Raw genomic sequence first — 27,195 nt, 5'->3', positions numbered from 1 at the left:
CAGAGCTGTCTTAGGCAGATGAAGAGTTTTAAAAAAATAATAATAAAGATTAGAAAAATTTTATAAAACATGTCCCCTCATGGGACATGTTACTAGTGATATTTGAAAAAATTTATTTCATGTTTATGTGAGGTTGGAAACATCATCTTGCCCATGGATGAGGTTTCCAAAAAAGTGTAAAGGCTGCTTGGCCTTTTCGTCTGCCCGCCAACCGTAATGTTGGATGGACAGTGAAAAAATTTAATTCAATTATTATTTTAATGGCCTTAATAGGCCTTTTAATTGTTGGCAGGCATACTGCTGACTCCAGCGCATGCCTACCAACTGAAATATCGCACAACCACACGTTGACATTGGGACGCTCGCCCAACGTCAATGCGCATCATTTTATACGCGAGCAGGTCGAGCACCCGCCCGCCCACCGAGGTAAAATTTTGCCCTCTGATTTGGAAAAGGCATATCCTCATAAAAAATAAACCTTTGCTGTGACCAACCGAGGAGGTTGAATGGGGGGATTCAGTTCACCCCTTCTCACCTGGTCAGAACAGTTTGAAATCCATACTCTTATCTTACACTGACCCATATTTTTTACAATGTCTTTATGACTGCAAATAAAATCACATGTATGGCTCTGTGCTGCAAATCATAATAAAATCTCTTAGGGTTTATCATCTGAATTTACATGTACAATAGGATTAGTGTTCTTAAATGCTAATGAAAGTTAAAAGCTATTTTTATTGCTTGATTGATGTTCATGGAAGGTCATTGGGAAGCTGTATATCGCCAGCTGACGTAATCAAAATTGGTACATTTATAGCCTATATTAGATCTGCAAATGAGCCATGAAATAGATAGACCTTGTAAACTGGAGGAAAACAGCACTCAGGATGGTATCAGTCGAAGTAATACATAAACACGTACCTCTAATAAAGTGTAAATCTTCTATGGCAAACTTTTTGTTAAATGTTAACATACTTGTGTGGAAATGTTGTTGTCGTTTGAATGATTCTGGTGCACATTTCTATTTAAAGGCGCTTGATGGAAATCATACAATCCTGCATGACAGAAAGAGGCCATTTTGCCCTATGTATCTGTGCCAGCTCTTTGAAAATCTATCCAATTAGTCTCACACTTGTACTGTTTCTCCATAACTCTTCAAATTTTCCTTTTCCAGGAAATAACTCGTTTTTGAAAGTTCCTATTGAATCTACTTCAGCCATTCTTTCAGACAGCACATTCCAGATCATAGCAACTTGCTGTGTAAGAAAAATTCTCCTCATGACCCCTCTTCAAGACTGGGTTGAGTTTGTAATTGGGAGTGGTTGAAGGTTTGTAGCTGTGGATTGGGCTATTACATTATGAGTGCTTGGCAAACATCAGGGAATTCTGGATTAATAATATTATTACCATTGGTTGTCAGTTTGGCCCAGATTCAGTGCTAATCTAATCACTGAGCAGCAGATCACCTAAATATTTGGGAAGCTGACTCGATGCTGTAGACACTAATATGACACTAAAACAGGTACATTTTATTTCCTGTGTACCATCATGTAGTTCCTTGTTTGAGCTTAAATTCTGCTCCACTCAAATATGTTCCATCCACATTTTGACTGTTATACTGGCAAACCAGTGGGAGAGATTTTTGACAGACCATTCAGGCATTAATGATCCTCTGAGGTGAGCAAGATGGTGTCTTAATCTTACAGGCCAGTTTAGCCTGAGATGCTAAAGCAAAGGGGTTGAAGCACACACTAGGAACGGTTGCCTGGAGGCTCATTAGGGGTTGAGTGCCACTTAAAATGCCTGCTAGCACTCGTTAAGGATGCTACACATCATTTTGATGGCTAGCGCTTCAACTAACACCTTCTCCTAACAGTGACCAGCTGTCTGGGAGAAAACAAGGCGTGATTGGGATTTCAAGCACAACTTAAAAGGATAATCAGCATTTCATGGTCCCCTGCTGCTTGAGCTGGGTAAAGGACCTCTGAAGTTTAAAAGGAGACTTTCTGAGACATTTTGTTAGGATTCTATTAAACATTTTGAGGACATCACCTAAAAAAAGTAACATATTACTCCACCATTTTGGAGACCTTATAAGAGTCACTTATAAGGGGGTACTGTCCATCTTCTATAAGATCCCTCTTGTTTTGGATGAGGAATGGGAAGAGGACATTAGGGCAAGCAGAGCAGCGCCAGCTGCTGCAGGGAGAGAGATCGGAGGGGGAGGTGATGTCCTTCCCTGCAGAGGATACAGGATATATGTCTCCCGATGGACATCTCCTACCCAGACCTCCGGGGTACCCGCTCCATTAGTCCCTGAGCCACCCTATTGGATCCTGCCAGCCCACTTTGCATATTCAGTGGAAGCCCACAAATACTGCTCCAAAGAATTGCATCTACTGAATACGAGTGTTAAATTTACGTGTCTTGTTCAGCACCTTCAGACAAATTCAAATTATGGTCATCAGAACTAGGACCAAAATTGTGTGTTAAAACCTCAATTTTCAAAGATGTGTCTTATTAGCACAACACCCATATGGTGCTTTATGATTTGGGCCAAAATAACCCCCAGTAAATTTTAAATTGCAGGTATAAAACACCAAGCCAGCAAGATCTTCATAAATTATGTGGACTGGAATCTGACTTTACCCACTTGGCAGAAAGAGGCAGGGTGGCAATTAAAATAATACTGGGAATTTACACTTCCAGCCCAAGATCTGGTTTTAAATTTTAAATTTCAGGCAGCAAGGATGCCTGTAACAAGCTTTTTAAATATGGTGATGAGTCTCTGATGTTGTCATTGGGGCTCAAGATGCTGTATTATCCTGAGCAAGAAAGTTTTAAACAGAGAAATAAAAACAAAAATACTGTGGATGCTGGAAATCCAAAACAAAAACAGAATTACCTGGAAAAACTCAGCAGGTCTGGCAGCATTGGCGGAGAAGAAAAGAGTTGACGTTTCTAGTCCTCATGACGCTTCGACAGAACTTGAGTGAGTCTGAGAAAGGGGTGAAATATAAGCTGGTTTAAGGTGTGTTGGGGGTGGGGGGGTTTGTAGAGGAGACCACATTGGGAGCAACGAATACAGTAGACTAAGTTGGGGGAAATATAAGTGAAATGCTGCTTCACTTGAAAGGAGTGTTTGGGCCCTTGGACGGTGAGGAGAGAGGAAGTGAAGGGGCAGGTGGGTCTTGACTACATTGGAGAGACCAAACGTAAACTGGGCGATCGCTTTGCAGAACACCTGCGGTCTGTCTGCAAGAATGACCCAAACCTTCCTGTCGCTTGCCATTTTAACACTCCACCCTGCTCTCTTGCCCACATGTCTGTCCTTGGCTTGCTGCATTGTTCCAGTGAAGCCCAATGCAAACTGGAGGAACAACACCTCATCTTCCGACTAGGCACTTTACAGCCTTCCGGACTGAATATTGAATTCAACAACTTTAGGTCTTGAGCTCCCTCCTCCATCCCCACCCCCTTTCTGTTTCCCCTTCCTTTTGTTTTTTCCAATAAATTATATAGATTTTTCTTTTCCAACCTATTTCCATTATTTTTAAATATTTTTAAATCTTTTATGCTCCCCCCACCCCACTAGAGCTATACCTTGAGTGCCCTACCATCCATTCTTAATTAGCACATTCGTTTAGATAATATCACCAACTTTAACACCTATGTGTTCTTTTGTTCTGTTGTTTGTGACATCTTTTGGTGATCTGCTTCCATTACTGCTTGTTTGTCCGTACAACCAGACAAACCCCCTCCACTTCTCTCCCCCCACCCAACCCCCCACCCAACACACCTTAAACCAGCTTATATTTCACCCCTTTCTTGGACTCACTCAAGTTCTGTCGAAGGGTCATGAGGACTCGAAACGTCAACTTTTTTCTTCTCCGCCGATGCTGCCAGACCTGCTGAGTTTTTCCAGGTAATTCTGTTTTTGTTTTAAAGTTTTAAACAGCCCTGATACAGCTCCCAAGCAGGTTAGCTGCTCACCTTGCATGTCGCTGTCTCAACTGGAGTAATTTGGGGCACCGCACTTTAGAAAGGATGTCATGGCCCTGGAGAGGGCACTGAAACAATTGACTAGAATGGTACCAGGGAGGGACTTATGCTGAAACTGTGAATATTCGTAGAGTACAGAATGTAAAAGGGTGCTTTGTTAAAGGCATTCAAGATTATCAGGGGTTTTGTGATAGACTAAATGAGGAGAAGCTGTTTCTACAGTCAGGAGGGGTGATAACCAGAGAACACAGATTAAAGATTACTGCTGAGAGAAATGGAGGGTAGAAGAGTGTTATTTATGCAGTCAGTTGTTATGAACTGGAATGTACTGAATGAAAGGTTGGTGGAAGCAGATTTGCCGATTAAATAGTAACATTAAAAAGACAATTGGATAAATATATGAAAAGGAAAAATATTGTTATTGGGAAAGAGGGGAAAGTTATGCTGTAAAATTCTATAAATAGCTAATTGTACCCATCTAGCAGTTCATATTTTGTAATAAAGGGTGGAATTTTATGTCCTCCCCAATATCTCCTGGGAATGGGCTAATAGGTGGGGGTGTGTATGCAAAATTAGGTGCCACTGTGGTGGAACTATCCTCATCGATTGCCCACCTCCACTGGTATTTTATTATTGTCAGGGAAGGTGTCAGGTGGTCTGCCATCCTTAGGCCAATTCAGGCCATAAAGTGGCCAACTAATGGGCACTTTAGGGCCTTTACCCAATACCTCTGGTATTTTACCAGCAGCAGGGGATTCCAAGGCCACATGGTGAGGCTGCCTTGTTGTAGGTGGGGAGTCTGTTGTTTCCCTGTGCTCCCATGGTATTCACCCATCCCCTGTTTGATGACCCTGCCCTTCTGAACATGGTCCCACTCTGAAGCGTCCCACTCATATGTCAGTCCAGATCCATGGCTCCTCTGTGTTGGGAACTGCCTGCAGTTCCAAAACTGGCCACCGCTTCTGGCTGTATTGCTGGAAATTGAGAGCTGCTAGCTATTTGATTGGCCAGCAGCTCTTGGAGGCGAGATTTTCTCACAGATGTGGGTGGAAGTCTGGTGACCCAACCAATTGGAGGTGGGCTCGCCCTGACTTTTAAACTGGAGGTGGGAGGTGTCGGAGGTGATGGGACCTGTACTGCTTCTTAAAATTCACCTTAGTATGTAAATATGTATCAAATGGCCATATTGTGTTACAATGATCTGTGAAAAACATTTCGAAGATATAAGTACGTACTAAGTCTTTCAGTTGTGTTGCGGTTTGAATATGCTGCTGAAATAAATATGCAGCAGATTGACAGAGAGCACTTTGAGACATTTATAGTCGGGGTCATATATCTGATAAAGGTCATTGTTGGCATGTCATAGCTTGGCAGGTTCCTTGAAGTGGGTTATCTTTACCCACTTTACTCTCTGGTTCAGCTGATTATGAACACAGTGTTGGCCTGGTTGCCCCCTCTTGCCAGGCATGCTGCATTGCCACAGGGCAGTCCTACTTACACCCACTTTATTACATATGCACATATAAATTAAGAGCCATCAATGGGTTGTTTGCTTACAGTACCACACCATCACTTTCTCACTTGCCCACTGACTATGTTTCCTGTGTTTCACGTTTGTGTTGCATCCACTGTTTTCACTAGCCACTTCTATGCTACATGGAATTCCTTGACCATTTTAGAGTATTAATACAGAGTGGCACTTGTTTCAAGCAGATATAATGTAGAGTACATCATTGGGATGCTAAAGCAAAGATACTGATGTTCAGATCATTCTGTTGCTGCGCTCCTTTGTACACATCCAAAGATTTTGTAAATACTGTGTTATTTAAAGAAGCGATTCAATATCAGAGTAGGAGTAGGATAACAGATTGTAAATAGAAACGAAATACTCTACCTTTCCGTGGATTCTTGCTTAACTCCCACTTACATCATTCTATCATCAGTTGTTACCTTAGCCTGATCCTTTCCAACAAAAACTGTCCAAACTAAGGATAAATACAATTCTCAAAAGCTATTGGGTAATATTTACATAAAGTGCTGCCGTGTTGCTTGACATAGTGCTTGTTAATTGGGACCCAATAAAATGTCTTTGCTGTTATTATATCTTAATGCTTTTTGTGTGGGAAGGCGCTGTTTAATGGCAGGCTGTTGTTATTCAGCAACAACAGAAGACAAGACTAAGCTGGAGCCAATCACAGCATTCTTGGGAGAAATTGTATCTAGCCTGGGTGCATCTGTTCTCTCAGGCTTTACTGCCAATTGCTGTTAAGATGCAGCACACCTCATGGTGTAATGCACTCATATAATCTCTCATGTACTGTTGCTCAGAGATCAGAAGTGAGCTGCTCTACATTCTTCATTCTTTTGGAATGTTCAGTGCTGTCTCAAAAGGTGTCATGAAGACGTTTTGCTCATTAATGCCTTCTAAGGGTGGGCTCAGTTCAATAGCAATCCCATGCTCATCCAGAAGAGCAATTTTGTAGGATACATTTCTGGACAGCTGGTTGCTATCCCTTGACCACAACCTTCTCTTTCTCCTCCACTTATAATAAGTGCTTTACCGAGTACTCTTCTTTCAACCTTACCATCTAAGTGCCTCAAGATCTGTGATGTTGTTTGCATTAGTGGAATGTCTGATGGGGGCTACTGTGAAGTGCTTGGGAAGACTTAATTCAAACAAATCAACCAAATCCTGAAATCTGAGTGATCCTGGCATATGAGTGTAGTGTTCAATGGTTTAATATTACTGGGGTGATTGGTTAGTCTTGTTCACTTATCCTTGTATACTTGCCTGATTGCTTAAGTCTATGTATGGAGCTAGAGAGTTAAGAAATATGTGAATGCTCCAGTGAGGATCTGGGCTTTGTGTTGTGAACACGTGTGTGTTGGAAATCCTATAAGTTTGAGATATTTTAAAGTTCTGTAAATAAACTGTTTGGATTTACAACTAGAGTCATCCCTGCATTGCTTTGAGATAAACAATATATACAGCAGGTTGGTGAATATATAACAAAAATTGACCATGAGGATGGTTGAGAAAAGTTTAATTTTATTAGCTCTAGAACCATGACCAGAATTTTCCAGCACCATTGGCATCAGGCGTCATGGCGGGTGGGGGTTGCGGGAGGGGGGTGAGAGTGGGAACAATATGGTGAGAAGGCCAAAAATCAGTTTACACCGTCATGAAACCAGTTTGCGATCATTCACTCTATCTGTCAATAGCTGGCTGTGTTTCCTGCTGCTGCACATCAGGAAAGTCATTTTAATACATTTGCATCTATGAAAAGCCCTGATCTCCAGAATCATCCCCCTATGTCAAATTTACCACCATATCAGCCTTACTTCAGAATGGCATGCTTCACAACTGCCTTTAAAAGGCATGCACCTGGTGATCTGAACTTGCAGGGGGTGGGGGGGATCTCAAAGGTGAGTGCACACAGCCTTGCGCAGCACTCATGACCATTGCCCATAAGACATCAAGGATGAGGCACCACACATTCTCTAGGGGCACAGGCAAGTTGCTTTTTTCCCCAGTGCTGGGGCAAGGGCTCCAGTGCAGGTCAGACCGGGGTCCGGGGGAGTGGGGTGGGGAGGCAAGGTAGCACAGACTGAAAGAAATACTCAAGCACATGCTGAAGGGTTGGGGAGTGTCTTGTTTTTTGTTTAATGATACACATAGGCCGTCAACATTGTAGCTGAGCTAACTTTGTTGACAATACATTTTCCTAACATGAACACACATCTGCAGTGCCTGAACTCTATAAAGACAGGCTTCAACTTGTGCTATCTGACCTTCAAACCCCAGGTTAGGTGACCCCTGTATATAGTACAGAGTACCAAATAGTATCTAATACTGAAGTCCACAACCACAATCAGCTATTATCATGACATTTCGCTTTAATAAAAAACTTTTATACAACTCAAGTACACAAAGACTCTTATCTATTCTTTCTCACTCTGTTTTGATCAGTTTGTTTTATCTTTTACTCATCTCTGTTTCTCTGTGGTTTTTTCACAATTTTCTCACTGGATGTTCTGAATGGTGACAGAGATGATTTTGAAGGACAAGGGGCCTTCTCCAGCTCTGTGTCACTATCACACTTTGGATAGTTTTCAGGACTCTCAGGCTTTGTCTAGTTAAGTGTCGCTTCACTGGTACATTCTGGTTTTTTGATCTTCAGCTACGCTTCCTGGTTCAGAGCAAGGTTGTGTTTCATTTGCTTTCTGTAAGAATTTCCAGTTCCTCCTCTACTGTTATCCATTTGGAGTCTGCACTATATATGGCCTTGGTTCGCCTGTGATTCCTGTGACAACAGCAGGATTCCAGATCCGATCATGCTGAATCCTTACTGTCTCTCCCATGTTCAGGTCAGGCAGAGATCGGGCGCTTCGGTCAAAGTACTGTTTCTGCTTTTGCTGTCTCAGTTTGAGCAGGTCCTGCTCTGTAGCTCATTGGCTGTGGAAATAACAATTGGGGTGCATTTGGAAGCTTAGTTCTTAGTCTTCTCCCCATCAGGAGCTGTGCTGGAGATGATCCAGTGCCCTTTAATGGAGTATTCCTGAAGTCCAGTGGAGCCAAATGGGGTTTCTTCCGTCCGCCTTTGCCTTCTTCAACTTTAAGGTCTGCATGGTACATTCCACCATTCTTTTGGATTGTGGATATTTGGGACTTCACGTGGTGTGGCAAAACTCCCAGTCCTGCGCGAATTTGCAAAACTCAGTGCCTGAGAATTGTGGACCGTTATCTGAGATGTGCACTTTAGGTTTCCGTGGTGAGTAAAAATTGATTTTAAATGATTTATTACAATGATGCTCTTACAATCATTTCTCAGCAGCACAGACTCAAAAATCTCTGAGTAATAATCTACCTCTAGTAGGTTCTCACTGTTGTCAGATATGAACAAGTCCACTCCAATTTTCTGCCAGGGCCTCTCTGGAACAGTGTGTGGGTGAAGTGGTTCTTTTTGTTGTGATTTACTCTACTTTTGGCACACTGCACATGCATTCACCATTTCCCTGATTTGTGCTCCCATTTCAGGCCAATACATCACATCTCAAGCTCTTCTCCTGCATATTTCTATGCTGAGGTGGTTTTCATATATGCATTTCTTTCATTAGTGTTGCAGGAATTATGATATTTTCTCCCTTGAAAACTACTACTTCTGCTACATGAAGTTCCTCACAAAAGTTCCAGTACTCTTGCACAGCAGAATGGGCTCTGCTCCGATGTGTGGGCCGGCCAGTTTGCACAATCTGCTGCAGTTTTCTCAGGGTGACATCATTCTTGGTCATTTCCCTGATCTTATCCAGATTGGTCACAGCCACAGGTAAATCCTTTGTCAGCATGTGAACCTGTGCTTCCATTTCTTTATCCTCTTCCTCCATGATGGGTAGGTATAGGTAGAGTGTCTGCGATGTACATTTCCTTGCCCGGTTTGTATTTAACTCTGACCTGGTACTTCTGCAGACACATTAGTAATCTTTGGATTCTTGGTGGTGCACGGTTCAGGGGCTTTTTAAGTATAGCTTCCTAAGGCCTATGATCAGACTCTAACTCCATGTCTTTTCCATAGACAAACTGGTGGAAGCATTCTAGGCCAAACACAATTGGTAGCATTTCTTTCTCTATTTGGGCATACAGCTGCTGTATTTCAGTTATTGCCTTTGAAGCATATGCCACTGGTGTCTCATTTTGCAGGAGGACAGCTCCCAGGCCAGTCTTTGAAGTGTCCACTGAGATCTTAACTGGATGACTGACATCGTAATATTTTAACACTGGTGCCTGGCTCAGTGTTCTCCTCAGGCTAGTCAATGCTTCCTGGTGACTTTGCTCCCAGTGCCATTCCACATCATTTTGTAGAAGTTCTTTGAGAGGTGCTATCAGGTCTGACATGTTCGGAATGAATTTCTCAAGGGAGGTCACCATTCCCAAAAACCTCTCCAAGTCTTCCTTACATTCTGGGGGATGGCATGTTCACGATTGCTTCGATTTTACTCTGGTTCGGCTTCAGCCCCTCCTTTATTAGTACATGTCCCAAGTAATTGATTTCATGAAGACCTATTTTGTCCTTTTCCTTCTTCATCTCGACATTCCTTTCTTTAGTTCTGGCCAGTACCTGCCTCAGCCTATGGTCATGTCCATCTCACGAGCCTCCCCAGACCAGCACGTTGTCAATATAGGTTTCCATGCCCTCTAACCCTTCAAACAGCTGCTTCACTGTTCTGTGGAACACCTCCAGGGCTGAATTAATACCAAAAGGTAAACGTAAAAACTGAATCACCCGTATGGTGTGTTGAAGATACAGAGATAGGAGCTGCACTAATTCAGTTTCACCTGCCAGGAGCCTGAACTCGCATCCAAGACTGAATAGTATTTAACATCAGCTAGCTTACACGTGATCTCTTCTACTGTGGGCAGCTGGTAATGCTCTCTTTGTACTGCCTGGTTTAGGTCTCTGGGATCCAGACAGATTCTCAGATTCCCATCTAATTTTTCTACAATTATAATTGGGTTAACCCAATTTGTCAGTTCTTCAATTTTCTTGATGATGTGAAGTTTCTCCATTCTGTCCAATTCTGCTTTCAGTCGGTCTCTCAGCATTACTGGTATTTTCCTGGGCGGGTATATTTTGGGTGTCACACTTTTGTCAATCTTGATGGCAGCACTCCCCTATAACACATCTTTTTAATCGCTCAGGATGACTTCAGTGGTGACACTCATTGTTCTCTTGATTAGCTTCAGATTGTCACAAGCTTCGATTTCAAGAAAGGGTTTTGTATCAATTTTCACCGCTATGAATGTGAGTGCCTGGGACTGTTTTTTGTAGTTTACTTTAAATATGCACTTGCTTTCTACAGCAGTTTTTCACCTGTATAAGTAGACAACTTCACTTATGTTTTAGTTAGCTCTTTTTCTTTGCTTATGTTATGATACAGGCTTATGGGAATGATATTTGCTTGTGCACCTGTGTCAAGCTTGAAATTCACTGTCATGTTGGCAATTTTTAAATCAACCCTCCATTCGTCTTCTTTGGAATTTGTTATTACTGCACCAACACAAAGTTCAGTTTCAGTGTGCACTTTCTTCAATTTATACATCGTAGCAAAGTGATTTAATTTATCACAGTTCTAACGCTGCTTTCCTTAGGCTGGACAATTCTGTGGTAAATGCTCCACATTGGCTGCATTTAAATGTTTTAATAACAGTTTTGTTATTCTTACCTTCAGGCCCTCTAGTTGTTCTTTTCCGGGGCTCTTTCTGTTTAATTGTATTTAACTGCTTGACCGTGTGTGGCTTATCATCTTCTGTCATCTGTTTAATCTGGCATTTCCTTGTCTCTGCCGCTCTGCAGATGTTTATTGCTTTCTCTAGCCGGAGATCAACTTCTCTCAAAAGCCGTTCTCTCAGAGAATCATTTATGATCCCACAAATTATTCCATCTCAGATGGGTGATTCTTCAAGCTCTCCAAATTCACACAATTTTGCTCATTTTCTCAGCTCAGTTACGTACTAGAAACATAGAAAATAGCTGTAGGTCATTAGAGCCTGCTCTGTCATTCAATATGATCATGGCTGATCCTCTATCTCAACGCCGTACTCCTGTGCTCTCCCCAAATCCCTTTAGAGTCCAGGAATTTATTTCCTTCTTAAACGTATTCAGTGATTTAGCCTCCACAGGTAGAGAATTCCATAGGTTCACCACCATCTGAGTGAAGGAGTTTCTCCTTACCTCAGTCCTAAATAGTCTACTCCGTATCCTGAGACTGTGACCCTTTGTTCTAGACCCCCAGCCAGAGCAAATATTATCCCTGCATCTAGTCTGTCCATGCCTGTCAGAATTTTATATGTTTCAATGAGATCTCCTCTCATGCTTCTAAACTCCAGTGAATACAGGCCTAGTTGGCCCAATTTCTCCTCATATAACAATCCTGTCATCTTAGGAATCAGTCTGGTGAACCTTCACTGCATTCCCTCTATGGCAAAGTTATCCTTTCTTAGGTAAGGACACAATACTCCAGGTGTGGTCTCACCAAGGCCCTGTGCAGCTTTTTTTTTTCTTTTTTAATTCATTCATGGGATGTGGGCATCACTTTTTAGGCCAGCACTTATTGCCAATTCCCTAATTTCCCTTGTTCAGAGGGCATTTAAGAGACATTAAGGCATTTGAGAGACCCAAATTGCTGTGAACTTGGAGTCACATTAGGCCAGATGGACTCATTTAATCTGGTCTGGTTTCATCATACTTTTAATTTCAGGTTTGTATTGAATTCAAATTTCACCATCAGTGGTGGTGGAATTAGAACCCAGGTCCCCAGAGAATTACCCTCGGTCTTTGGAATACTAGTCCAGTGACAATACCACTATGTCACACCTCCTGCAGTAAGACATCCATGCTCCTGGACTCAAGTCCTCTCACAGTGAAGGCCAACATACCATTTCCCTTCTTAACTGCTTGCTGCACCTGTATGTTTGCTTTGAGTGATTCGTGTACAAGGACGTCCCTTTGTTCATCAACACTTCCCAATCTGTCAACATTAAAAAATACCCTGCCATTCTGTTTTTCCTACCAAAGCGGATAACTTCATACTTATCCATGTTATACTGCATCTGCCATGTATTTGCCCACTCACTCAACCTTGTTGCCTCTTAACATCTTCCTCATTGCTTACATTCCCACCAAGTTTCATATCATCAGCAAACTTGGAAATATTACATTTGGTTCCCTCATCCAAATCATTGATATATATTGTAAATAGCCGGGGCCCAAGCACTGATTCCTGCGGTACCACACTAGTCATCACCTGCCGCTCCAAAAAGGGCCCATTTTTTCATCCTCTCTGTTTCCTATCTGCTTACTAATTCTCAATCCATGCCAATATATTACCCCCAATCCCATGTGTTTTAATTTTATACACTAACGTCTTATGTGGGACTTTATCAAAAGCTTTCTGAAAATCCAAATACATCACATCCACTGGTCCTCCCTTATCTATTCTTCAAGTTATGTCCTCAAAGAACTCCAACAGGCTTTTACAACAAGATTTCCCTTTCATGAATCCATGTTGACTTTGTCTAATCCTGTTGATGTTTTCTAAGTGTCCTGTTATTACATCCCTTATAACAGACTCTAGCATTTTCCCTACTACTGAGGTTAGATGAAACAGTATGTAATTCACTGTTTTTTCTCTCCCTCCTTTTTTAAATAGTGGGTTTACACCTGCTTTAGTACCCTGGGATGTAGATAGTCAGACCCTGGGGATTTATTGGCTTTCAGTCCTATTAATTTCTCCAGCACTATTGTTTTAGTAATACTAATTTCCTTAATTTCCTCCTTCTCACTAGACCCTTGGTTCCGTTGCATTTCTGGGAAGTTATTTGTGTCTTCCTCTGTGAAGACAGAACTAAAGTAGTTGTTTAATTGCTCTGCCATTTCTTTGTTCTCTATTATAAATTCTCCTGTTTCAGACTTTACATTTGTCTTCACTAATCTTTATCTTTTTGCATACGCATAGAAGCTTTTACAGTCTGCTTTTACGTTCCTTGCAAGTTTGCTCATACTCTATTTTTTCCCTCTTAATCAATCTCTTGGTCCTCATTTGCTAAATTCTAAACTGCTTCCGAACCTCAGGTGTGCTACTTTTTCTAACAAATTTAAATGACTCCTCTTTGGATCACAGAATCACAGAATTTTAACGGCACAGAAGAAGGCCATTCGGCCCAACATTTCTGTACCAGCTCTCCAAATGAGCATTATGACCTAGTGCCATTGTCCTGCCTTCTCTCCATATCCCTGCACATTGTTTCTATTCAAATAATTATCTAATGCCCTCTTGAATGCCTCAGTTTAACCTGCCTCCATCACACTTAGATGCCCGAATCACTCATTGTGTGAAAAAGTTTTTTCTCATGTCATATTTATCAAATTTATGCATTGCAACAGTTATACAATCCCTGCATGGATATTAGTCCCAGTCTTGCTAGGGTGCAACCCATCCAGTATATATAGGTCCCATCTTTCCATCTTGTCACTGCCTTCAATATCTTTCATACGTGATGTTTTTCTTAGGGCCACAGTAGGCCTCGAATTTTTCCATTACTTCTTCCAAGTCATCTAGTTTCTCATCATTTTCAAATGTGGATGTATTATAGGCTTCTAGGGCTTTCCCCCCTGCTATGTGAAGAAAGATGGAAGACTGTACCTGAGGGTCTTTTTTATCACTGCCCATTGCTGTGAGGTACAGCTCGAATTGCTGCCGGAACCTCCTCTCTGTTTCGGCAAAATTGCCCTTCAAACTGAGCTCTGTCGGTGGTTTCAGAACCTCCAATGTTACATTTAGTTTACTTCTAACACCATGGGCAGAATTTTGAATTCGGAAAGCGGGCACCGTCAGCAGGTCGGGGAACAACCAGGAAACGGCTTTCATCCCTCGACCTTGATTTCATGCTAGCAAGCCAATTAAGGCCCACCCAGCGTGAAATGTAGCTCCTCACTGGTCGGGAAGGGCCGAGTAGGGGCAGGAGCCTGTCGGCCGCCAGGTCCAATGGTGACTTGGCAGCTGGTTTAAAAACGACCCAGGAGGTCCCTGAAAGGCTGCCATGGAAGAAAGTCTGATCTGCATTAGCAAAGTGATGGAGTCAAGTGCGGCTGGAGACATCAGGCAGTGGGGCAGGTTCAGTGGTCCCCGGCTTTTTGGATGAGTGCCTCGTGGTCCTCCTGGAGGAGGTGGCTGCAAGAAGGGACACCCTTGGTCCCCAGATGTGTGAGCAGGAGGCCTCCGCGCCTCACAAAAAGGGCATGGGAGGAGGTGGCAATGCTGGTTAGCAGCCATGACGTGGTGCCGTGTACATAGGTGTAGTGCCGGAAGAGGTTCAATGACCTGCTGCACTCAGGATGGGTGTTGGCATGGGTCAGTGTGCCCAAGTGTTAAGGCATAGCTGTCCCCCGATGGATCTAGGGGTGCTAGAGTCGAGTGCCAACTGTTAATGATGCTGGAGCTGGGCAAGGGGGTGAGCCCTGGCAGTTTGGACTGAGTGCCTTGCGGCTCGAGGGCCATAACTCGGATGTGCCCTGCAAGATGTTCCTCAGCTGAGCTTGGCCAGGCTACAATGGCGCTGCAAATAGAGAGTGGACTAATCAATCCTCCTCTGTCCTTTCAGGAGAAGACGAGCCATAATCAATCAGAGAGGTCACCTACAGGTGGAGGCCCACCTAACCTGCTGCTGCTGACCAGCTTCAAGCATGATGCCCCTGAGCTGGAGAGCTGGCATGCTCCACATGCAACCAGGCGTGGAGATGCAGGGGTGCCAGATGAAGGTAAGAGTTCAATGCACAGAATTGAGAGTTTTGGATTGTGCAACCATTCTAGTGTAGTTCCTTCCTTGATGGGAACCTCAAACTTGGAGTCCCCATTGATCATTGAAAGATGATGGCACCATGATACAGATCTCCATTGTCTCAACTGGGTGCACAGTGACTGTGTGATGACTTTAACTAATGACATGTCCTTGTTCTTCCTTTTAGATTTGCCAGCACGCACTTGCTCTCTGGACCCCGAAGGACCACCTCTGATGCCGGAGGACCACTGGGCTTCATTTGCACCTGTGTCACACCTGCACACTGAAGCAGGCACCAGTGCAGATATCAGCACCCCAGTGGGCATTAGTTCGGCGGCTAGAATGTCAGTGCACATTGGTGAGGGCACTTCACACTTATTTGAGGTGCAGGAGGAGGCAGAGTGCCCAGGGCGCCGGCAGTCGGAGAACTGTTGGGGACCAGGACGATGCTGAGTCGAAGGCAGATGATGAGCCTTTGGAGTCATCCATTAGGTGGCAGATGCTGAATGTCCAGTGGGATGCATTGGAGGATCTGGCGGAGATCCGTGAATGTCTCTGTGCCATGGTCTCCGTTGGGGAGGAGTTCATGCGGAGCATGAGCACTGCTTTGACCCTCATGGCCAAGCGCACTGTCTCCTCCATTGAGAGAGTGGTGACTTTCATGGGGAGGCAGCTCCAGGGGCAGAATGAAGGGTTGCTGGGGTTGTACTCGGACATGCAAATGCTCACACAGGCAATCACCTCAGGTGGTCAGTGCCAGTGTGAGAGATGGATGGGGCACCCAGTATCCCAGCTAGGTGCCCGTCCATCAAAGGTGAGCAGGGAGGTACAGAGAAACCTTACGTTGGCGCACGAACTGCCTGTCATCTCTGTGTGATAGCAGCAGCTCTTCCGCTCCTCTGCCAGTGACCATGGCATCTGATGAGGCTGCGATGACTAGGGAGATGCCAATCTGCTCTCTCCCAGGCGAGGCCAGCACAGGCTCCACTGGCCAGTGGGCAACTGCCAAGTCACAAAGGCCAACAAAACAGCAGAGTCAGCAGACTGTCTGCAACGTCACTGCCAGCGAGGAGGGCAGGGGGGGAACAAAGATGTAGCACTAGAAAACATAAGTTAAAGGCACTATGAGCACAAGAGGGACATTTTACGTGTGATTTCTGTTCATTTATGTTTGCTTTATATGTCTGCTGGTGTGGACAACAACACCAGTAATGGTAATGTCATTAAACATTCAATGTGACAATAACATTAAATTTGCTTTGGTTCTGATGGCCTGAGTATGCTTCACCTTTTCTCTTTCTGGTGCAGGGTACGCCAGTATGTAATGCTGGACATAAGTGGCTGGATACTGTATTGCAAAGGCATTGAGTGGACTTTGGGTTCAAATGAAAAGGGTCATTTCAAACATCTGGGATGCGCTGTCTGACCTTCAACCCCCAGTCAAGTGACCCCATATGTAATACAGAGTACTGAATGGTATCTAATACTGGAGTCCCAACCACAATCAGCATTATCATGACAACGGGCAAGGCAACACTGATAGACTGAAGGATGTACTCAAGCACATGCCTGGGTTGGGGTAACGGGGGAGGCTGGGGGCGGGGGGTGAATAAAGTGGCCACACACTTGGAAAACCTTGTCAAAAGTAAGCATTCTTCTGCAGCTGAGACCATTCAGCTGCAGCTCCATTGACATGCTTGGATTCAGGCCTCTGAAGCATTTCTGTCCATTCAAGCAACGCAAAAACATGAAAGTGCCACCAAATGGACCAGAACTTTTCACACCTTAGGAATAGACTGCAAATTAATGTGCGTTATAGGGTCCAGGGCCAGCAGACGATTTGACTGACTGGGCAAGTTGTACAATCCTCTTCAAAAGGGGCCCAGGCATAGTCTCTGGTGGAGGCGGTCACAACCCTCTACACCTCCATCCCCCACCAGGATGGTCTGAGTGCCCTTAGCTTCTTCCTCGAACAGAGGCCCAAACAATCCCCATCCACCCCTACTGTCCTCCGTCTGGCTGAACTTGTTCTCACACTGAACAATTTCTCCTTCAACTCCTCTCACTTCCTCCAATGTGGCTATGGGTACCCGCATGGGCCCCAGCTATGCTTGTCTCTTTATGGGGTATATGGAACACTCCTTGTTCCAGTCCTACTCCGGCCCCCTCCCACAACTCTTTCTCCGGTACATCGATGATTACTTCGATGCTGCTTCACGCTCTCGTCGGGACCTGGAAAAATTTATTAATTTTGCTTCCAATCTCCACCCCTCCATCATTTTCACATGGTCCATCTCTGACACTTCCCTTCCTTGACCTTTCTGTCTCAATTTCTGGTGATAGGCTGTCCACCAATATCGATTACAAGCCTACCGACTCTCACAGCTATCTTGACTACAGCTCCTCACACCCTGCTTTCTGTAAGGACTCCATCCCATTCTCTCAGTTCCTTTGCTTCCGTCACATCTGTTCTGATTAAGGGCTACCTTCAAAAACAGTTCCTCTGACATGTCCTCCTTCTTCCTTAACCGAGGTTTGCCACCCACGGTCATTGACAGGTCCCTCAACTGTGTCCGGCCCATCTCCCGTGCATCCACCCTCACGCCTTCTCCTCCCTCCCAGAAACATGATAGGGTCCCCCTTGTCCTCACTTATCACACCACCAGCCTCCGCATTCAAAGGATCATCCTCCGCCATTTCCGCCAACTCCAGCATAATGCCACCACCAAAAACATCTTCCCTTCACCCTCCCGGCAGCATTCCATAGGGATTGTTCCCTCTGGGACACCCTGGTCCACTCCTCCATCACCCCCTACTCCTCAACCCCCACCTATGGCACCTCCCCATGCCCACGCAAAAGATGCAACACCTGCTCCTTCACTTCCTCTCTTCTCACTGTCCAAGGGCTCAACCACTCCTTTCAAGTGAAGCAGCATTTCACTTGCATTTCACCTAACTTTGTCTACTGCATTTGTTGCTCCCAATGCGGTCTCCTCTACATTGGAGAGACCAAATATAAACTGGGCAACAGCTTTGCAGAACACCTGCGGTCTGTCCGCAAGAATGACCCAAACCTCCCTGTCGCTTGCCATTTCAACACTCCACCCTGCTCTCTTGCCCACATGTCTGTCCTTGGCTTACTGCATTGTTCCAGTGAAGCCCAACGCAAACTGGAGGAACAGCATCTCATCTTCCGACTAGGCACTTTACAGCCTTCCAGTCTGAATATTGAATTCAACAACTTTAGATCTTGAACTCCCTCCTCCATCCCCACCCCCTTTCTGTTTCTTCCCACTTCCTTTTGTTTTTTCCAATAATTTATATAATTTTTTCTTTTTTCACCTATTTCCATTTTTTAAAAATCTATATCTTTCATGCCCTGTTAGTCTTTCCACCCAACCCCCACTAGAGCTGTACCTTGAGTGTCCTGCCATCCATTCTTCATTAGCACATTCGTTTAGATAAAATCAGCACCTTCAACACCTCTTTGTTCTTTTGTCTGTGACATCTTTTGATTATCTGCTCCTATCACTGCTTGCTTGTCCCTACAACCACACCAGCCCCACTTCTCTGCACCCCCCCCCCCCCCCCACCGCTGCCCCCCACCCCCCCACCTTGAACCAGCTTATATTTCACCCCTCTCCTAATATTCACTCAGTTCTGTTGAAGGCTCATGAGGACTCGAAACGTCAACTCTTTCCTTCTCCGCCGATGCTGCCAGACCTGCTGAGTTTTTCCAGGTAATTCTGTTTTTGTTCCTTTGCATGTTCATTCTAGCTTTGGAGCCTTCCATTGTGGGTTAGGAGAATGCCTGCGCCTGATCTGAGAGCACAGCATGCAGTCCAATGGCCGAAGCTGTCGCCAATTGCTCAGGTGGAGTGAGGTGGAGGTGGGTGGGGTTTCAGACAGCCAATGAGCACACTACTGCCACCCAGTGGTGCCCAGCACTCTCCTACAGACTTAACCAAAAGGAGGTCTTAGTACACCCATGCTAACCCCTGCATTGCTGTCTTTGATCCTGCAGGAGGAGAACATCAGGATTATGGAGCCGAGTGATTTAGTGGTATGCCTCATGGCTTACAGAGAAGAAAGAAGAAGAAGAAGAAGGAGAAGGAGCAGAAGAAGAAGAAGAAGACTGCCTCAGCAAATGGAGGAAAACCTCCCTCAAGATGAAGGGGCAGCAGGGCCTGCTGCGCATGTAGCTAAAAATCGTCAGCAACCTGTCGCTCACAGGCGCCTCACTAGACATAGGGTTTATAGATGGCACCATTCTTTCGTGCTGTTAACTGAGAACCAGTGTCGCCAAAGACTGTGCATGTCTGGGCAACTAGTCCATCGCATATATCACCTGCTCCATGCTTTGATGCCACAGGGACTTGGAGGGCATCCACTGCCAGTGGATGTGAAAGTGACCGTGGCACTCAATATTTACGCTAGTGGCTCCTTCCAGGGCTCCACAGGTGACATGTGCGGGATCTTGCAACCCTCTACGCACAAGTATATCCAGGCGGTCACAGGCACCATCTTCGCGAAGGCACAGAACTTTGTGCATTTTGCCCAGGATCAGGAAAGCCAGGGAGTGAAAGCGCTGGGATTTGCGCAGATCTGCAGTTTCCCGCAGGTGCAGGGTGCCATTGAACGCACTCACGTGGCGCTCAGATCTCCGTGGCAACAAGCAGTCAACTACTTCAACTGCAAGGGCTCCCACTTGCTGAACGTTCAGCGGGTGTACGACCACCACAGATGCATCCTGCAGGTCTGCGCATGTTTCCCAGGATGGGTCCAATACTCCTACATTCTTAGCAGGTCTCAGACCCCCGACAACTCCCATGGACAAGACAGGCTTCAGGGTTGGCTCCTCAGGGACAAGGGCTACCCGCAGAGGATGTGGCTGATGAGGCCTGTGCGGCGGCCTCTGACTGCAGCAGAGTGACAGTATAACGAAGTCCATGCTATAACCTGGACTTTGATGGAGCAAATGATAGACATTCTGGTGCTGCGACAGGTCTGGTGGTGCACTGCAATACAACCACAGAGGGTGTTGTGCATCATCATCGCTGGCAGCGCACTCTACAGCCTGTCACTGCAATGGGAGAGGACCTGACTGAGGAGGACACAGAGGAGCTGCATATATCATCCGATGGGGAAGATATCAAAGGGGATGACAACGATGAGGCCCTCGAAGGTGCGTATGCTGGCAATGAGGTCACCGTCTTGGCCGCATGAGGAAGATGCACTCGAGAGGCCCTCGTAGCTACAAGATTCGGGCAAGATGATGACGAGATGCAGTGAGAACAGTCCTGCCATCCTCACCTTGCATCTGTGAACTTTGACTCCTATGTGGCTGATGGCAGTACACATACCCTCATTGCTCAGGCTCATGTCATGGAGACATAGTGGAAGCCCTAATAGTCACAAGATTCTAGGAAGATGATGACGATATGCAATGAGAACACTTCATAGATTTTCACATTGCCTCTGTCTAACTCCTGTCTGGCTGAGGGCAGCTCACTTGTGCTCTGTGATCAGGGTCGTATCATGGGGACACAGCCATGAAACTTTAAAAGCACCTGATCCTTTGTCAGCCTCCAGCACCTGACCCCTTCAGGAGCACAGCGTCACCGGTCACAGATGCTGAAGAGATGGGGGCCAGCCCACAACAGTCTGGTAGCAATGACAAGCACCATCAAGATGCAGGCATCACTAATGTACCCAGTGAGTGTGAAGCCAGTACGATGTGCTCCCAGTTTCTGACACTGAGGCTACTCAAGAACTAGGTCCCACTGAGTCTCTTCACTGGTTGAGGGTGTGGGTGATCGCTGTGACGGGTCTTCAGTTAGGGTGTCATCAGATTCTTCTTCCATGGTGTCTTCCAGGCTTGAGTTGAGGACCTGGCTCATGGACCCCCTCGGCTGCTTTCCAGATGTGATTGCGAAAGCAAGGAGAGATAATTAGTGCATGGCAGGGGACTGCGGAACAGGGGAACTCTCTCACAGCATGGCTGTCTGATGGATGTTGCACTGCTAGATCCTCACTTGGTTGAGCATCGCTGACCTCACTGTCAGCATAGGAATGCTGGCCAGTTGGATGACTCTGTTTTCAGAGTCTGTGAAGACCTTGATGTCAAGCATTCCTCCACCAGTCTGCAACCTCTTCCTTTTGTTATGTGTCAGCTTGTCCTCCATGAAGACAAAAGGAGAGAGTATAGGCAGGACACTTGCCAGCCCAGATGAGAAGGATGCCTGGCATGTGTGGGTGCTGAATAGTGCCATGAATGGGATGAGGACATGATCTGCAGGGCAGATGAAATCGTGTGTGAGAGACTGAATGATGATGTCCCTTGAACTGGCAGTGAGTGAGATCCCTACGGATGTGTGATGGGGCTGTGAATGTGTGAGTTGAGAGTGATTAATAGAATGACTTACCCTGGCAGAATGGAGGAGATTATTCATCCTGTTTTGGTACTGGGTGGCTGTCATCTTTGGGAGTGCATTGGCACTGACCTCCACTGCCACTGCCCCCATGCTGGATTAGTGACCTTGCTTGCTGATTTTCACCCAGAGCGGAGGTAGATGACTTCACAGCGGTCCTCCACTGCATCCCGTAGGTGTCTGAGGGAGGTGTCGCTAAATTTGGGGGCAGCATGTTTCCTCTCTTTGGCAGGCGTGACTTTGCAGCAGTTTCCAATCCCTTAGAGAGAGCTAGTTCTGTGCAAAGGCATCCTTTAAATATGGCACCCAGATTACTGAAAAGCTGAGGGACAGGCAAATCAGAGGCCACCCTGCCAGTGATCCAGCATGTTTCCCGGGACTGCATTATTAATGAGGTGAGACATGCTGGGAATGGGACAATATGACTCAAAAATCTGCCATTACGGCTGGCAAGTAAAAAGTCCTTTTTCCTGCCCATTACCGCAACTTATGCCAAACTGGAACGATTCTGGCCCATTTTTTTCCATTACCAGGAGATCCCCCCATATCCTGGGAGTGATGGATTTTGGGGTTCAAGACCTTCTTGCTCACATCAGGGATGGACAGTCTGGATGTAGCAGCAATCTGTGAGAAAGCAATACTTATACACTGTCTCACAGCAGAAGGCCAGCCAATATAAGAGCAGCTCACGAAATCTAGGTCTATGTTTTATATTGTAAACACTCTTGAAAAAATAATTCGGGCCAAAGGAAAGTCTGATGATTGAATGATATACATTTCACCAGAGATCCCAGGGAAATGGTGGGGCCAGTAAACAATATGTGGCAAAGTTGTGGCAATTGGCTTCCACATGTAAATTTGGTACACTAATCAACAAACTAATTTGTGACCAATTAATTGAAAAGACTATAACTCCATGAATTAGGGAATGTTTCCACATGAAAGATGATGATTTAACCTTGCAAAAAGCCAAGGCATCGGCTGTCTAAACCTAATCTGCTGTGTTAGATTTGAAGAGGTTACAAAGGAATGCACCCTCAGACTCAGGGCCACAGAAACAGCTGGGAAAAGTGTTCTGTAGTCAGCATTGCAGTGAAGCAGTCTGGGAAGAGTGTCCTGCAGTCAGCATCATGATGAAGCAGTCTGGGAAGAGTGTTCTGCAGTCAGTGCTTGTTGAAAATAACAAGAGGATTGTGCCTTTGCAAATAAGGTCTGGAGAGAGATGCAGTGGTTTCTGTCGAAGTTCAACCCAAGCAGCTCTGTGACACAGGACTCTGTGCTCTATGGGCTGTTCCCAGGGACACACACCAAGACAAACATCAACTGCAGCTGGAAGATCATCAACTCGGTAAAAGACGCTCTTTGGTTATAACTTTCACATACCACTGACTGTTCTTAAGCTGCTGGCACCAGTTAATGAGAATATTAGAACAAAAGCAGATGAAATCGCAAAGCAAAAACATACTTTGACAAATGTATAGGCATAAGGGAACCACAATTTGAGGTTGGAGATTGGGTTTGAATCAGACAGCCCAATCATGATCACAAATTTTTAATACCTCTACAAGGCCCAAAACAGGCTAAATGGTTGCTCAGTACCAATGCTTATCTATTGGATGACAACATCTAGTAGAATGAGAGACAATTGAAAGTAGGCAGGCCAAGATCTTTTGAGGACAGTGATTATGAGGATACATTTTCCGTTCCTATGAGTGATGTTGATCATCCGCCTCATCAAGTTGATCGCACAGAACCACAACATCAGATTCATAGATCTGAACGCAGAGCAAAGGGACCTTCATATCTCAGACTATTTCTGTACTTAGAGAAAACAGACAAGTTGAACTCTAAGAAATGACTTGACGTATATATGTTTGTTGTTTAGAATGATTTAATTCAAAACAAAATTAGGGAGAAAAGATATGGAGAGGAACTTCCATTTTCTGACTAAGTCCCTTGTTGGGAGTGAGAAGTCGGGAGTGAGATGACTTCTGCTTTGTACTATTACGTGTAATTGTGCACTCCTCACCTCATTATTTCTCCATGCGTACGGTTCACGTCAAGTCTTGTGGCGGGGTGGCAGGAAGTCAGCTGCCCTGCTGTCATATCTGGGCACCATTTTTAAAAGGCTCTTGGACAGACATTCAGTAACCTTGCCAGGAACCTTGCAGGAAGATGTGCTGCAGAAGGCAATAACCTCTGGCCCCATGGTCTAGCGATGTCTCCTTGGAGACTCTCCTCCATGCTGTTGAGCGAATGCAGGATGTCCTCTTTCCAAGGAATGGTAGCAGGAGGCCCTCCTGACTGAAATGCGGCGGCTTGAGAGGAGGCTGCCAAGGTGGTCAGCGCTTATGTGCTCCATAGGAGGACCGCCCTGCAGTGCAGGAGATGGGTCAATGATCTAATCCACTCCGCTTGGGTAAGTGAACCTTCTACTCACTCCAAACTCACATCGCCACTCATTTTGGGATTCCGTCATGCGATGCGGGATAACATTTTTGTTGCCCATCCCTAAATGTCTTGAGAAGGTGGTGAGGTGCTGTCTTCAACAACTGCTGCAGCCTGTGTGCTGTCCTATTAGGGAGTCAACTGCAGGATTTTGACCCAGCCACTGTGAAGGGACAGCATGGAGTATGCAGTGGAGGACAACTTGCAGGTGCTGCAGCTCCCATGCACCTGCTGCCCTTGCCCATCTAGTTGGTAAAGTTTGTGGGTTTGGAAAGTGACATTGAAGGAATGTAGGTGAGTTGCTGCAATGCATCTTGCACATGGTACACACTGTTGCAACTCTACATTGGTTGTGGAGGGACTGAATGTTGGAGCTGGTGGATGGGGTGCCAATCACATGGGCTGCTTTGCCCTGGATGCTGTCTAGCTTGTTAAATCTTGCTGGAGCTGCACTCATGCTAGCAACTGGTCAGTACTCCATCAGACTCCTGGCTTATGGCTTATAAATCGTGGTCAAGCTTTGGGGAGTCAGGAGGTCAATTATTAGCCACAGAAATCACAATCCATCCATCTGTCTTTATGTAGGAGAAGGCAGCTCACAAGAGGAGGGAGAGAGAGAAGAAGGTGGGATGCCAAGGCTATGAGCCCCCCACTGCATTCAAGCTGCAGACTGGCAGGGAGGATTGAGGATGTCCCTCTGCCAAGGATGAGGCTGTCCTTTCCCAAGAAGGAAGCATGAATTACTCCGAGAACTTTGGAAAATCAAGGTGATTGATGTGTGCAGTGTTTGAGCCAGCCCAGACAGTCTTTCATTCTCTCTTTTCTCCATCCCAGGTGCCAGCAGGGAGAGAGGGAGGCCAACATCCCCCTCAGAAGACAGCCGCAGCCCCCAAGCCACCTCAGAGGAAGATGGGGTGATGACTTCATACCTACAGAGCCATCACAGCATTCACATGCAACCCCCCACCAGCATGGAGACCCACACCTCGGTGGGTTATAGATCTAGTTTAGGCTCAGGGGTCACCTCACATATGTGTCCAAATCAGGCAGAGGCAGTGACAGCCAAGGTCTCTGGCACTTGGAGGACTGTTGGAGAGCAGGCACCTACAAAATCCGAGTCCAATGATGAGCCTCTGGAAGTGGCCATAGAAAATATGTTGGAGATTCAGAGAGATGCACAGGACCATCAGTCAGAATTGTCAGGGGCCTTTCAATAGTGCAGCACGAGAAATGGAGGAGTCCGTCCACAAGCTCTCTGATGCTGAGGCTTCGGCATGGGAGTCTCTGGGGAAAGATGTCGGATGCCATGAAGACCCAGGTCCAGCTGGATATGGGCTCCGACATGCACACCATCGCTCTAACCACGATTGCATTCCAACAGTGGCGAGGTGAGAGGGGGATAGGGCAGCATGAGCTGCTCCCAGGGGCCCCTTCTCCTCAAGCAGTCAGGGAGGGGCCCTCAGGCACCCAAATGGAGGAGCGTCAGCCGGACACCCCGGGGGTATCCATCCAGGACGCTCCAAGAGCGTCCAGCTGTTCCAAAGCCTGACTGCCCTCTGACCCCATCAACTCCAGCTGGTCAGGAGGAGACTGGCTGAGGAGGATGCACCTGCCTCAAGGCAGATCTGGGCCCTCCAGACCTTGGACATCCAGAGAACACCTGTCAAAATCATCTCAGACAACTGGACAATGCAGTCAGCAGGCTGCCTCCACCTCTGCTGCAGATGTTGGGGGTGCACCCAGGCATAGTGGTAGAGTAAGGAAAATTAAGACATTTTTAATTCACGTTGGTGACACGGGTATACAATCATTAGTTCTGGCACTTGTAAATGTATATTCACTTGCACTGCTTAGAAGTCTGCTGGATGCCTTCTTGCTGCTAGTTGTTTAATGGTTTCATGCACTCTGTCCCTTCCAGGCGAAGGGCATCCTGGGGGACCAAGGATGGGTGTTTCACTTCCTAATCCAAATCTGCGCCTGGAGACATCGCTCTTTGATAAGTATGATGAGAGCCATGTACAAGACACCTCCGTCTCACCTGTACCACTTGCCTCCACTGGCCTTGAGGGTCTATAGAGAGGCACTCAAAGAGGAAGCATAGGTGTAGTCCTATTGTCACTGGACTAGTAACCCAAAGACCCAGGGTAATGCTCTGAGGACCCGGATTTGAATCCCACCACAAAAGATGGTGGAATTTGAATTCGATCAATAAAAACCTGGAATTAAGAGTCTAATGATGACTATGTTTTAAGACATGATTGTCATAAAAACCCCTCTGGTTCACTAATACTCTTAAAGGAAGAAAATCTGCCATCCATACCTGATCTGGCCTACCTGTTTTTCCAGGCCCACAGCAATGTGGTTGACTCTTAACTGCCCTCTGAAATGGCCCAGCAAGATATTCAGTTGTATCAACTGCTAGAAAGTCAATAAGGAGTAAAACTGGATGGTCCACCCGGCATCAACTTGGGCACCAGAAACAATAACAGAAAATTCAGCCCTGTTGACCCTGCAAAGTCCTCTTTACTAACATCTGGGGGTGAGTGACAAAATTGGGAGAGCTGTCTCACAGACTAGTCAAGCAACAGCCTGACATAACCAACATCATGGAATCATACCTTACAGATATTGTCCCAGACACCACCATCACCAACTCTGAGTATGTCCTGTCCCACTGGCAGAGGTGGCGGCACAGTGGTATACAGTTGATAGGGAGTTGCTCTGGGAGTCCTCAACATCGAAACTGCACCCCATGAACTCTCATGGAATCAGGTCAAACACGGGCAGGGAATCCTCCTGCTGATTACCACGTACCACTCTTCCTCAGCTGATGAATCAGTGCTCCTCGATGGAGGAAGAGCTGAGGGCAGCAGGGATGCAGAATGTACTCTGTGTGGAGTCTTCAATGTCCTTCACCAAGAGTGGCTTGGTAGCACCACTACAGACTGAGCTGGCCAGGTCCTTAAGGACATATCTGCA

The sequence above is a fragment of the Carcharodon carcharias genome, chromosome 9 (genome assembly GCF_017639515.1).
Source record: "Carcharodon carcharias isolate sCarCar2 chromosome 9, sCarCar2.pri, whole genome shotgun sequence".
Taxonomy (NCBI): Eukaryota; Metazoa; Chordata; class Chondrichthyes; order Lamniformes; family Lamnidae; genus Carcharodon; species Carcharodon carcharias.
This window is presented reverse-complemented; position numbering follows the sequence as displayed.